Here is a 14,593-nt window from a genome sequence, read left to right as displayed (position 1 = left end):
CATTTTTATCAACTACTTACCACACTGGTTACCAGTGGCGAAAAATTCATGCATACCAGTTTTTGTATGGAAAAACTGGGGTAGAACATACATAAACATACTACTAACCTAAAATATCAACAACTTTAAGCTGATTCTTTCTCTTTATTAGTTCTCTTGGAATCTCCAACAAGTGGCACAACTACAAAACACCAGCAGCTCAAGTTGTTGGGGGGGAGACCAAAATCAGTAAAAAATATTTCAATGGAAATGTAACTGACGTCTACTGGCTTTCTTTGACATTCATTGTCTTGAACAACGTCCTTCAAAATGAACGAAAGAAAATGGAAACCATAAATAAAACAAAACTATTAATCTTATCAGATTTAATTGAAGTACTATCATAGACTTATGGTTGGCTAGCCAAAAAGAAAAACAAAATAATAAATTCAAACATCATTACAAAAATTTTAACTTTGTTAAACAAATCATTTATTTTTTATACAACTTTGTTGGTTAAATTTAAAAAAAAAACAGCCCACAAATATATATTTCTTTATTCATTTATCAAATTCAATTCTTAATGCAGTGAGTGCGGCAGTGAGGGTTATGTATCGATAAATCTCTTATTCTTTTACAACTATGACTCAAGATAGTGGGTGTTTATTTAGGGAGGTTTGATTTCTTATTTACTATTAAGGGAATTTAACCTTGTTATGTTAAATTTAATTTATTGTTTATCTTAGTTATTAACTTGAAATGAAATTTACTTAGTAATTATAGTAACTAAATAAATTTGTTTGAAAAACAATCACTATTTTATTTACACTTTTGATTAAAATATTGAATTTTATTTGTATAAATATAAAATGACAAATATTCACGTGCTTAATTAGTTCAGTTAGAATTATATTTCATTGCTTTTGTAGCTGAATAGACATTTTTATAGATTATATATATATCCCCACCAAAAGAAAAAACACCGACCTATAAGAGTTATAATATATTGTCAAGACTTTAGACTGATCTACAGTAAAAACAAAAGATTGATCTTTAGTTATGACTATAGATTGATCTAAAGTCAAGACTATAGACTGATCTATAGTCAAGACTATAGACTGATCTATAGTCAAGACTATAGACTGATCTATAGTCAAAACTATAGACTGATCCATAGTCAACACTATAGACTGATCTATAGTCAAGACTATAGACTAATCTATAGTCAAAACTATAGACTAATCAATATTCAAGACTATAGACTTATCATTAGTCAAGACCATAGAATGATCTGTAGTCAAGACTATAGTATATAGTATAGTCGAGACTATAGACTGATCTATAGTCGAGACTATAGACTGATCTATAGTCGAGACTATAGACTGATCTATATTCAAGACTATAGACTGATCTGTAGTCAAGACTATAGACTGATCTATAGTCAAGACTATAGACTGATCTATAGTCAAGACTATAGTCAAGACTATAGACTGATCTATAGTCAAGACTAAAGACTGATGTATAGTCAAGACTATAGACTGATCTATAATCAAGACTATAGACTGATCTTTAATTCAGGCTATAGACTGATCTATAGTCAAGACTTCATCTGTAGCCAAGTTATGACTGTAGATTGATCTATAGTCATGACTATATATTGATCTATAGTCAAGAGTATAGATTGATCTGTAGTCAAGAGTATAGATTGGTCTATAGTCAAGACTATACATTGATCTATAGTCAAGACTATAGATTGATCTATAGTTAAGACTATAGATTGATCTATAGTCAAGACTATAGATTGATCTATAATCAAGACTATAGATTTATCTATATTCAAGACTATAGATTGATCTATAGTCAAGGCTATAGATTGATCTATAGTCAAGACTAGAGATTGATCTATAGTCAAGACTAGAAATTGATCCATAGTCAAGACTAGAGATTGATCTATAGTCAAGACTTGAGATTGATCTATAGTCAAGACCTTAGATTAATATATAGTACGGACTAGAGATTGATCTATAGTCAAGATTAGAGATTGATCTATAGTCAAGACTATAGATTGATCTATAATAAAGACTATAGATTGATCTATAGTCAAGTGTATAGATTGATCTATAGTCAAGAGTATAGATTGATCTATAGTCATGACTATATATTGATCTATAGTCAAGAGTATAGATTGATCTGTAGTCAAGAGTATAGATTGGTCTATAGTCAAGACTATAGATTGATCTATAATCAAGACTATAGATTGAACTATAGTTAATTTATAGATTGATCTATAGTCAAGACCATAGATTTATCCAAAGTCAAGACTATAAGTTGATATAAGACTATAGATTGAGCTATATTGGATCTATAGTGGAGACTGTATACTGTTCATAAGCTTAAATTTAACACTGATCGATAGTAAAGAACTGATCAATAAACTAGATTATGGACTGATCGTTAGTCAAGACTATAGACCGATCTTATGTCAAGATTATATAATGTTATACATTCATGTACATAAGGCTAAACTGACTTAAGTTATTATGCCATATTATTATTACTTTTACTAACATTTTAGTTTGAGTGTAAAGTTCATATCATATACAGACAACAATTGAATAACAATAGATTAATTTTATAACAATAAATAAAAAAATGTCTATATACATACATATTTTTTGCAAAGACACTGCTTATATAAATAATAACAAATAGTACGGCATAAAGAAAAAAACGTTTGTTATCATTTTAAACAATTTTAATCATATCAAAAGCATTTGTTTAATTGAGAGGTTGTTGTACTAGAGACAACAATCATTTAAATACACATTTTTTTTAATAATTTAATTTTTTGTTCGTTTTATTTTTTGAAATGATTGTGTTACGAATTAAAAAGTATGGGTTACGGTTGAGAAAATATACGCTAAACAGTGGGTATTCGATAAAGATGTGTGTAATGAAAACAAGGAGACTAAGGAGTTTAGTTAACATTAGATTAACATGAGGAAAATTTGATTTTCTTAAAAAAAATTTACAGAAATTTCAAGAAATTAGAACAATTTATTTAATTTTTACTTTATAATTTGGTTCTTCTTTAATAATCTTATCTCAGCGAAAGACTCTCTTCATTCATGGATTTCATCATGGTCGTTGCTTTATTACCTTTAGATCAGAACGTTACACTTTACTACTTGTTAAGAAAATTTTCATAGAATTCTCAAATTAAAATTTAAAACCAACCTTAACCTATAATTAAATAATAAAACATTATTAATCTACAAAAACAATCTATATTTTTAAACAATCTGCTACTGAATTAAAACAAAAAAAAAACTTGTCTGACTCACGTGTTTTATTCTAAAATTCTAGAAAATTCTCAATAGAAATAAAAAAAATTATAGAAAAATTAATACAATATATATAAATAGTTATAACATTGTTGTTACCAATTCCCTTATCATTTAAGTACATGACTTTATGTTTGAAAATATCAATGTAGCTTCAATCCCTTAGGGTAGGGATTTCTCTTATAATTGACTAATGGTCCGGTCGTTCAATATTTGTTTTTGGTGTAGTTTTTGCGGATTTTTTTTGGGGTGTTGGGGGGTAAAAACCTAACAGTTTCAATACCTTTAAATTTACTAAAGGAAAAACTTAATATTTATTTAATATTTAATAAAAGATAGACAAAATTAAACGTATACTTACTAGTCAACTGATAAGAATTTACGAGTAGTCAGTAAGAATTATAGCGGTTTTTAGGTATAATAGTTTATCTATAGGGTTTGTAACGTGGATAAATTCGAAAAATTTTTTCCTAAATATTTTTAAAATTTTTGTGAATTGCATTTACTTCAGGTTTGAGTTTGAGTCTTTTTTCAGGTAATTGTTTCCAAATTGTAAAGATACATATGTTTTTGAATATATAATGAAACAGCCCTTTAGTAAGTTAGTTAGTTTGACAAAATCCGAAGAAATACACATAGGCCTTTATTGGGCCTATTGTGCGCTGCTTAACCAGTGCCTCAGATGGGAATCGAACCCACCACCTGCGGTCTACCAGTCTAAAACTCTAACCACTAACCTACCAGAGGTCACAGCAGCCACTTTGTAGCAGCTAAACCTAAGATTTCCACTCTGTATGTACTGTTTACATTACAACTGTATAAATGAATATAGATTCTACTACAACAAGGTTCTCATCGTTGCACCCATTGGCATCGATTCTTAAATGATTCTTAAGAATCTGAATTATAATTTCTTCATCACATCAAGTCTTATCCGAAAGACTAATTCGTTGACTTTTAGAAATCAGGTAAATCAGAATTGCTCCATCTCATCAGGTTTTCGAGATATCGGTTCCTAAAGATTGTAAAAACAGATCATCCAAGAGAGTAGTCCGTCGAAAAAGTGAGGTAAATAATTTCCCTTTTTTAACATATCAATCCATCAGAAATGTGTACCGTGGTCTTTGGATATCGTAGTAGATTAGAATTTCTTCATTACATCAGGTTTTCCAGACATCGAATCCTAAAAATTATCAAAACACCTCGTCCGGGAGTCTAATCCGTTGACTTTAAAATAAAGGTTTAAAACCGATTATGTTAACTCTCTTCGTCGATATATCAATCCTTCAGAAATGTGTACTTTTGGTATCGAGTGGATCAGAATTTTTTCATCACATCAGGTTTTCCAGATATCGAAATCAAAAGATATTGAAAACAACTCATCCGAGAGTTGTTTCATTTTCCTTCTTCGATAAAAATGTCATCATCTCATCATCAGAAATTCAGTTTTCCAGATGTAGTTCTTTAGAATTAGTGTTCCTGTGCAATAACTTCGCTTTGAAGATATTTGCACCGAATTTTGACAAAAGCCTAACTGGCCTTTAATTTCGTTAGTCTGCTCTCAATCCGCCATCTAAGTGTCCAGAGTTATCTCAGTTTACATTCTTGTAAAGAGATGCAGTCGCGTAAGACGTTTTGTACCGATATTCTTCTTCTTAACTTAAATAGATTTTGTATTTAGGTAGTCCATACGAACTAAAACGCATTCTCTCCTTCGTTCCAAGCTAATATAAAGGATTAAATACCTATCAAGGGTCAAGGGTCCTTAAAAAAACAGTAATACAAAAAGTAAACCACCGGATTCTTAATCCTTTTGCGGAACTGTTTCATGACGTCGTGTCATGAAACTCACTTCAATTCGTCAAAGTGTGTTGACGAATTGATGTGAGTTTCTTGCGGCTGTATCGATAACGTATTCGGCCTGAATACAAGGCAGGCATTTCGCAGAAGTACCAATAACAGTTTTTGAGCAGTCAGTGTAAACTGATATCGCGTCTTTCCGAACGACAATGTATGCATGCCGGTCTTTTGTCTAAAAGATATCAGGAAGCAGTATTTTCAATAATCCCTATCTTAATTCTATATGTAAATATCAATAGTCTTAAGAAGACTTCTTCTAAAATCTAAGTACATGAGCCGTTGATAGTAAAATAGTATATCCGTCTTAAGATGAATATAATCAGAGGCCAACTTAATGATTCCAATTTGACAAAATATACTTTTGGTTGCGTAATCGAACGTTCAGTCTCAATCGACCGATTTCCTGAATTCCACGTTACTAAAGGATCAAACTACTAAATAAAAGTTTCGGTTATGTATTACTAATTAGATTAACTTGCTTCAAAGTACCATCTACTTAATCTAGGACTCAGTTATTAACCATACATTCTGTAGAGTATTAAAAAGTCGACTTCATTAGCCATTTCTCACCATTAGTTTTCATTTCCATTGTTGTCGTCGTAACCAACATGCTTATAAGATTAAATTTTAACGATAGACGATTACAACGCATCATAAAAACACCTACATATCGATGTACGAGAAAATGTATCATTCTCTAACACATGTACACTGCCACACAAATACATTCAAAATTGTTTCTTCTTTATTTTCATTTTGCACTGTATTGTTTGCAGCAATAAAATAAATACAAACATTTTTGAGGATTTTTAGTTCGTCAACAAAATAAACTAAATCAATAACACCATTTCCATTAAAAATTTTAAATTTTCAAATTTCTTAATTATCGTAATTTAATTAATTCCATTTCCAGGAGTAAATAATAATAAGCAATTCTTTAAGTATATTAAAATCAAAACTCCAAAAATACTAATCCTGATTGAGCAATGGAAATGGTGTTCGAACTTGTATATTTCGCTATAAGTCTAAACAAAAACATGCTGCTAATTCGTGACTCTAGCAAAGTGTGTGTTTATATGAGAGTGATACTACACTCTCTCTCACTACTCCCTAAGTACATACTCATGAGTAAAGGAGGATAAAAATAAACAATGAAAACTAAAATTCTCAAATCCTCGACTATTTATTTTCCTTTTCTAGTATTCTTCATCTTTTCTCTATTTAGTTTGTTATGGGTATTTATTTGTGGATTTTTGTCACACACTGTCGTGTTTAACCATGTGTTTGTTGTAATGTGTTAACTACTATTAATATTAGAATTTTTAGTCGCGCTAATATACAGTGTGTGAAAAAAGTAGTAGGCAAATTGTATTAGGTCTTTAACTAGTTCTAAAATCATGGTTTATCGTCTGTATTCGTTGTAGTTTTGAGTTGAGATCTATGATATTTGTATGAAATTGTCAGCTTCGTAACAGGTTCTATGGAAGCGTTATCGAGTTGCCGAAAATGGTAATTTTTTTTGTCCTAGTTTGTCTCCTATGAACGTTCAGATTGATAGATAGATAGATAGATAGATAGATAGATAGATAGATAGATAGATAGATAGATAGATAGATAGATAGATAGATAGATAGATAGATAGATAGATAGATAGATAGATAGATAGATAGATAGATAGATAGATAGATAGATAGATAGATAGATATATAGATAGATAGATATATAGATAGATAGATAGATAGATAGATAGATAGATAGATAGATAGATAGATAGATATATAGATAGATAGATAGATAGATAGATAGATAGATAGATAGATAGATAGATAGATAGATAGATAGATAAATATATATATAGATATATAGATAGATAGATAGATAGATAGATAGATAGATAGATAGATAGATAGATAGATAGATAGATAGATAGATAGATAGATAGATAGAGATAGAGATAGAGATAGAGATAGATAGAGATAGATAGAGATAGAGATAGACAGAGATAGATAGATAGATAGATAGATAGATAGATAGAGATAGATAGATAGATAGATAGATAGATAGATAGATAGATAGATAGATAGATAGATAGATAGAGATAGATAGATAGATAGATAGATAGATAGATAGATAGATAGATAGATAGATAGATAGAAAGATAGATAGATAGATAGATAGATAGATAGATAGATAGATAGATAGATAGATAGATAGATAGATAGATAGATAGATAGATAGATAGATAGATAGATAGATAGATAGATAGATAGATAGATAGATAGATAGATAGATAGATAGATAGATAGATAGATAGGTAGATAGATAGATAGATAGATAGATAGATAGATAGCTAGATAGATAAGAAGATAGATAAGTTAGTCAGTTAGTTGTGGCTTCCTGTAGTTAGTTAGTTAGTTAGTTAGTTAGTTAGTTGCATAGGTAGTTAATTAGTTAGTTAGTTGTATAGGTACTTAATTAGTTGGGTAATTGGTCAATTAAGAAATTAGTCATTTTGTACGTTTACTTTATTCACCAACTGTATGTAAGTGTGTAATAGTAGTATAAGGTAATCGCATGTAAGTGGAAGTATGTATTAATAGAATTAAACAAAAAATAAACTTTGCCTGAAACGAAACAATACGTCTACTTACTTACACACATATATATGCATGTATGAAGTACTAGAACTCTAGTATAATCTTTATTCACATGTTGTTCTTGTTGTTGTTGCTGATATATTTGTACTACTAACAACAATTGGACACTTAGTCCGTCCATGGACGGACAAACAAATGTATTTCAGATTTCAGTTGTGTATGATTTTTATAAGAGATTTCAAATTGAGAGGCTCACATTGGCCTTTTGCCTATATTTTCATTTCTCATCGTATTATTTACACACACAAGTACACTTGTGATATTGTTGTCACGATTTACTTTTGTCTGTATGAATATATGTGCGAAGTCAGTTTAAAGATTAAAGAAAAAAAAACTCAGATGAAAATTTATTTTAGTCGTCAGTTTAGAATACAACGTAATGGAACCGTTTACGAGCACGCGACAAAAGTTGGCGTTCTAATTCGCCATTTAAATCGCGGGCTCTTGTTTACGACGAAAAATCGAAAGCGAGAAAACAAGAAAACGATAAAACATAAACAATAATACAAATTACGGTTAATAATTAATTTTTCTTTTAATAAAACGGTTAAGAATTATACAAAAGTGTTTAAGAAAAATAAGAGTACAAAAAAAAGAAAGTTATTTCAATAAATTTTATTGCCTATTTACAGGCTATTGAATTGATGTCATTAAAATTTGTGTTGATATTGTGTTCGTTCGCGTGTGAAAATGTCACGAGAATAAACGTGTTTTGAAATTAGATTTATATTTTGAAATATTTTTCCTCTTTTTGCCATTGCAATATTTTGTTTAGAGTTTAAAAACAAATACAAAGTTTTCTTTTTCAAATAGAAAGTTGTTTAAAATCAATTGTGTTTTAAAAAGTGTTTTGAATTGAATTTAATTGAAGTTTATTTCGTGTTTCTATTATTTTGTTAAAAAGTAAGTGGCTTTTTTTGAAACAAAAATTAAATTAGATTTTTTCTATTTAAATTTCTAATGAAAACAACGATTAATTTCGATTAATTAAGCGAATAAAAGAGTGAAATTTTAAAGCCTTTAGCTTATTTTGTGTGAGTTTTGTCGTGTTTTTAGAAGACGAAAAGTTGGAAAGATAGACGGACAGACGGAAGGACAGATAGACGGACGGACATTGTCGGATTATAAAGATGTATTTGTGTTCCTTTGTTATATTAGTTATACAAGTAGTTGTACAACCTGAAAATTGAGAGAAAGAAACATTTGTACTCTTCAGCTCCTACCATGTCGGACTTATCCTGTTTTTAAAGATGGACAGACAGATCGTACGATCAGCTAATAAGATCACCCAGCTGGATCCACAGTATATTCTTTTTGTGGACCATGATTATATCTTGTTCTCGTTTTTCAAAATGTTCACCTTTTGAATTGATTCCTCATGGAAGTGTAGATACGTGTTTTATAAAATAGTTCTGGAATCTGATCTTTGGAACTAGTTCTTTCATAAATGATTTTAGTATGAATGAGAGCAATGAACAAAAAAACTGTTAAAGAGCAACTAAACTTAAATCCAAACAACATTTCTCGCCGCACACAAAGGCCGTTCCAACATTTTATTAATTTCTAAATAGTTTCCATTAAAATCCTAATCAGACAAACTATTGTTGTTATTCGTCTTATATTTGTAAATAGAGAAGAAAAAAAAGCAAAAAATTCTTTATGTACGTTTGCTCTAATTTGTCAAATTCTTTTCTATATAAATTTACAATGTCTATGGGAGTCTGTCTGTCCAATTTAAATAATGCTCATTTCTTTATTGTTATAATATAATTTAAAATAGAATATTTATATATGTACACGAAGTATATTCTTCATTTTATACTAATCACTTTATTGTAGAAAATTTTGCTCATTTTGTTCCTCATGTTTTTGCCCTGATAACTGATAACAAGGGGCCATAATATACTCGTTTATATACGTTATAATTTCCGTATAATTTGTTGGATTTCCTAGATGGTTTTTGTATATTATAATTTCTATTTAATTTTACTTTCAAAATAAATAAATTTGTTAATAGAGATACTAAAAGAGAGTTTGATACCTTACGGGTCTATAGTGGACGGAGTATTTGATGTTTGTCCTAAGTTTTGTTGTGGTTGAAAGTATTGGGAGAGGGGGTGTAATTATCTTAAGAAAGACCTAATGTTTTGGAATTTTAATAAGTCGATAGTCTAGTCTATAGTCTAGTCTATAATCTAGTCTATAGTCTAGTCTATAGTCTAGTCTATAGTCTAGTCTTTAGTCTAGTCTATAGTCTAGTATATAGTCTAGTCTATAGTCTAGTCTATAGTCTAGTCTATAGTCTAGTCTATAGTCTAGTCTATAGTCTAGTCTATAGTCTAGTCTATAGTCTAGTCTATAGTCTAGTCTATAGTCTAGTCTATAGTCTAGTCTATAGTGTAGTCTATAGTCTAGTCTATAGTCTAGTCTATAGTCTAGTCTATTGTCTAGTCTATAGTCTAGTCTATAGTCTAGTCTATAGTCTAGTCTATAATCTAGTCTCTAGTCTAGTCTATAGTCTAGTCTATAGTCTAGTCTTTAGTCTAGTCTATAGTCTAGTCTATAGTCTAGTCTATAGTCTAGTCTATAGTCTAGTCTATAGTCTAGTCTATAGTCTAGTCTATAGTCTAGTCTATAGTCTAGTCTATAGTCTAGTCTATAGTCTAGTCTATAGTCTAGTCTATAGTCTAGTCTATAGTCTAGTCTATAGTCTAGTCTATAGTCTAGTCTATAGTGTAGTCTATAGTCTAGTCTATAGTCTAGTCTATAGTCTAGTCTATTGTCTAGTCTATAGTCTAGTCTATAGTCTAGTCTATAGTCTAGTATATAGTCTAGTCTATAGTCTAGTCTATAGTCTAGTCTATAGTCTAGTCTATAGTCTAGTCTATAGTCTAGTCTATAGTCTAGTCTATAGTCTAGTCTATAGTCTAGTCTATAGTCTAGTCTATAGTCTAGTCTATAGTCTAGTCTATAGTCTAGTCTATAGTCTAGTCTATAGTCTAGTCTATAGTGTAGTCTATAGTCTAGTCTATAGTCTAGTCTATAGTCTAGTCTATAGTCTAGTCTATAGTCTAGTCCATAGTCTAGTCTATAGTCAAGTCTATAGTCTAGTCTATAGTCTAGTCTATAGTCTAGTCTATAGTCTAGTCTTGTCTATAGTCTAGTAAATAGTCTAGTCTATAGTCCAGTCCATAGTCTAGTCTTGTTTATAGTCTGGTCCATAGTCCAGTCTATAGTCTAGTCTATATTCTAGTCTATAGTCTAGTCTATAGTCTAGTCTATAGTCTAGTCTATAGTCTAGTCTATAGTCTAGTCTATAGTCTGGTCTATAGTCTAGTCTATAGTCTAGTCTATAGTCTAGTCTATAGTCTAGTCTATAGTCTAGTCTATAGTCTAGTCTATAGTCTAGTCTATAGTCTAGTTTATAGTCTAGTCTATAGTCTAGTCTATAGTCTAGTCTATAGTCTAGTCTATAGTCTAGTCTATAGTCTAGTCTATAGTCTAGTCTATAGTCTAGTCTATAGTCTAGTCTATAGTCTAGTCTATAGTCTAGTCTATAGTCTAGTCTATAGTCTAGTCTATAGTCTAGTCTATAGTCTAGTCTATAGTCTAGTCTATAGTCTAGTCTATAGTCTAGTCTATAGTCTAGTTTATAGTCTAGTCTATAGTCTAGTCTATAGTCTAGTCTATAGTCTAGTCTATAGTCTAGTCTATAGTCTAGTCTATAGTCTAGTCTATAGTCTAGTCTATAGTCTAGTCTATAGTCTAGTCTATAGTCTAGTCTATAGTCTAGTCTATAGTCTAGTCTATAGTCTAGTCTATAGTCTAGTCTATAGTCTAGTCTATAGTCTAGTCTATAGTCTAGTCTATAGTCTAGTCTATAGTCTAGTCTATAGTCTAGTCTATAGTCTAGTCTATAGTCTAGTCTATAGTCTAGTCTATAGTCTAGTCTATAGTCTAGTCTATAGTCTAGTCTATAGTCTAGTCTATAGTCTAGTCTATAGTCTAGTCTATAGTCTAGTCTATAGTCTAGTCTATAGTCTAGTCTATAGTCTTGTCTATAGTCTAGTCTATAGTCTAGTTTATAGTCTAGTCTATAGTCTAGTCTATAGTCTAGTCTATAGTCTAGTCTATAGTCTAGTCTATAGTCCAGTCCATAGTCTAGTCTATAGTCTTGTTCATAGTCTAGTCCATAGTCCAGTCTATAATCTAGTCTATATTATAGTCTATATTCTAGTCTATAGTCTAGCCTATAGTCTGGTCTATAGTTTAGTCTATAATTTGACATATAGTCTGGTCTACATAACCTAGTTTAGTCTTGATTCTACTCTCGAGTCTTGTCTATAATAAAGTCTATAGTTTTTTCATAGATTTGTATATAGACAAGTATAAAGTCTAGTCTATAGTCTAGTCTATAGGCTAGTCTTTAGTCTAGTATATAGTTTAGTCTATAGTCTGGTCTATACTATGGTCTAATATCCAGCTTATATTCTTATTCTGAATCTTATTTTGATTTAAAATGAACATTATGTTTTCTAACTAAACCTAGGAAGATCGATTCATTATTAGAACTATACTCTACTCTACTATGCTATATGAATATATCTAGTGCAGTGTCCTAGTTAGTCAAATTATTTTTTTTTTGTTATTGCCGATTTCAATTGAGTATCATGCCAACATGGACTTTGATGAATAATTAAAGAAAACGAAATTTAATCTTTTTTTGAAAGAAGTGCAATTAATATTTAATAATTTGTTTAAAGAGCATTTAACGCATCTACTCTCTTTCTCCTAAATATTATATTTTTAATTATTTTCTTAATCTAATTTTTCAAAAGCTTAACATTTTTCACTCTGCTAAACCAGCAGAACATTGAACTTTTACTGTGTGTATAGTTTTATTTATTTTTATTTTTTTTTTTGGTTAAATATATAAAAATTTATAGTTTAGTTATTGTATTGTAGTACTAAATAAAATTGTAAATTAGTTCAAGGATAATGTTTACAATAACGTCTCTCCAATGAGTTTAATCTTAATTGATATAAAAAAAAATAAATAAACTATATTTTTCAAAAATTTATGGAAACGAAAACAAAGTCTAATCTTAAAAAGAATAATAATTATAAATAAATATTAAAATGAGAAAATAATAAAATTAGAACAAAATTATTTAATAACAAAATAACCATTTGTATAAAATGCTTTGAAAATATCAAGCCAAGTCCGTTAGTTTGTTTGCGATGGTTGAAAATTTGCAAAATTGATGTATGTGTACTTCATCAGATATAAAAGATATACCTATGCTACTATCGCGCCTATTGTCTGCTCTATTACATGGAAAATGCGAATGGGAAAACCTTTACGATGTTATGTTTCCAGAATATGGTTTCGTAGAATTTTTCAACCTCTACTCTCAATAATATCTGAAATAATATCGTTCATAAAATGTTTGGATCTAATTTTGACGAAAGGTTGGCAATTGAAAAAAAAATGTATCAGGTTCTACATTCGTCAGAACAACTAAGTCCAATTTTAATAATAATACAAATATAGGATGGACTATACATAGATCAGACCATATATTAGCCTGTAGATTAGACAATATATCAGACCATATATCAAGCTATAGACTGGAGTATAGACTAGACTACAGAATATACTATAGATCAGTATACAGACAAGACCATAAACTAGACTGCAGACCAGACTGTTGAGTAAACAATACATCGGACAATAGACTAGACTATAAACTACACTATAGACTGGACAATAGAACAGACTATAGGCCGAACTATAGACTGAACTATAGGACGAAATATAGATTAAACTATAGAGTAGACTGGAGTATAGATTGCACTACAATCGGACTATATCCTGAACTGTAGACCAAACTATAGATCAGACTATAGACTGGACTCTAGGCCTGACAATAGACTAGACTATAAATTGGACCATCGACTGGACCAGAGACCGAACAGTAGACTGGAATATACGATGAACTATAGACTAGAATATAGACTAGACTATAAACTAGACTATACTATAGAGTAGACTATAAACTAGACTATAGACTAGACTATAGACAAGAATATACTATAGACTAGAGTATAGACTAGACTATAGACTAGACTATAGACTAGACTATAGACTAGACTATAGACTAGACTATAGACTAGACTATAGACTAGACTATAGACTAGACTATAGACTAGACTATAGACTAGACTATAGACTAGACTATAGACTAGACTATACTATAGACTAGACTATAGACTAGACTATAGACTAGACTATAGACCAGACTATAGACTAGACTATACTATAGACTAGACTATAGACTAGACTATAGACTAGACTATAGACTAGACTATAGACTAGACTATAGACCAGACTATAGACTAGACTATAGATTACAGTATAGATTTCAGACTTTTTTTGCGTAGTATTTCTTCTCTAAAATGGACTATTTTCAAGTTCTTTTCTAAAACTTTTAAAGTTTGACATTATCACATCACCTTAACCCATTAATTACGTGCATCATAAAATTAATCTTGTTTTATCTATATGGTTAAAGACATTTTTGATTAAACAACAAAATATAACACAAATAAATTAATTATATTTTTTTCCAAAAAACTTGTAATTTAATAAAAAAAAAAAACATAAAACAATAGAAATAAATCAAATACAATAATTTATATTTATTTTATTCTACTAAGAACGTCTTATCGTCTGTTCTACGATTATTGTAT

General features: G+C 29.7%; 1 protein-coding gene across 2 annotated transcripts in view; it reads left to right on the top strand.

The window, feature by feature from the left end:
* The window catches only part of LOC111684822 (putative uncharacterized protein DDB_G0281251), a 65,330-nt gene that overhangs the window by 40,238 nt on the left and 10,499 nt on the right, over positions 1 to 14,593 (top strand). Inside the window, exon 1 of one of the 2 annotated variants that reach the window (XM_023447030.2) lies at positions 8,725 to 8,743. The exons of the other annotated variant lie outside the window; for it this stretch is intronic. The gene's annotated coding sequence lies outside the window, so the exon portion shown is untranslated. Of the gene's footprint in view, positions 1 to 8,724; positions 8,744 to 14,593 lie in introns of those variants that run through there. 2 annotated transcript variants of the gene reach the window in all.

Source organism: Lucilia cuprina, chromosome 6 (genome assembly GCF_022045245.1).
Source record: "Lucilia cuprina isolate Lc7/37 chromosome 6, ASM2204524v1, whole genome shotgun sequence".
In the NCBI taxonomy this organism is placed as follows: domain Eukaryota; kingdom Metazoa; phylum Arthropoda; class Insecta; order Diptera; family Calliphoridae; genus Lucilia; species Lucilia cuprina.
Note: the sequence above shows the minus strand (reverse complement) of the source record. Positions and strands in the feature narration are given on the sequence as shown.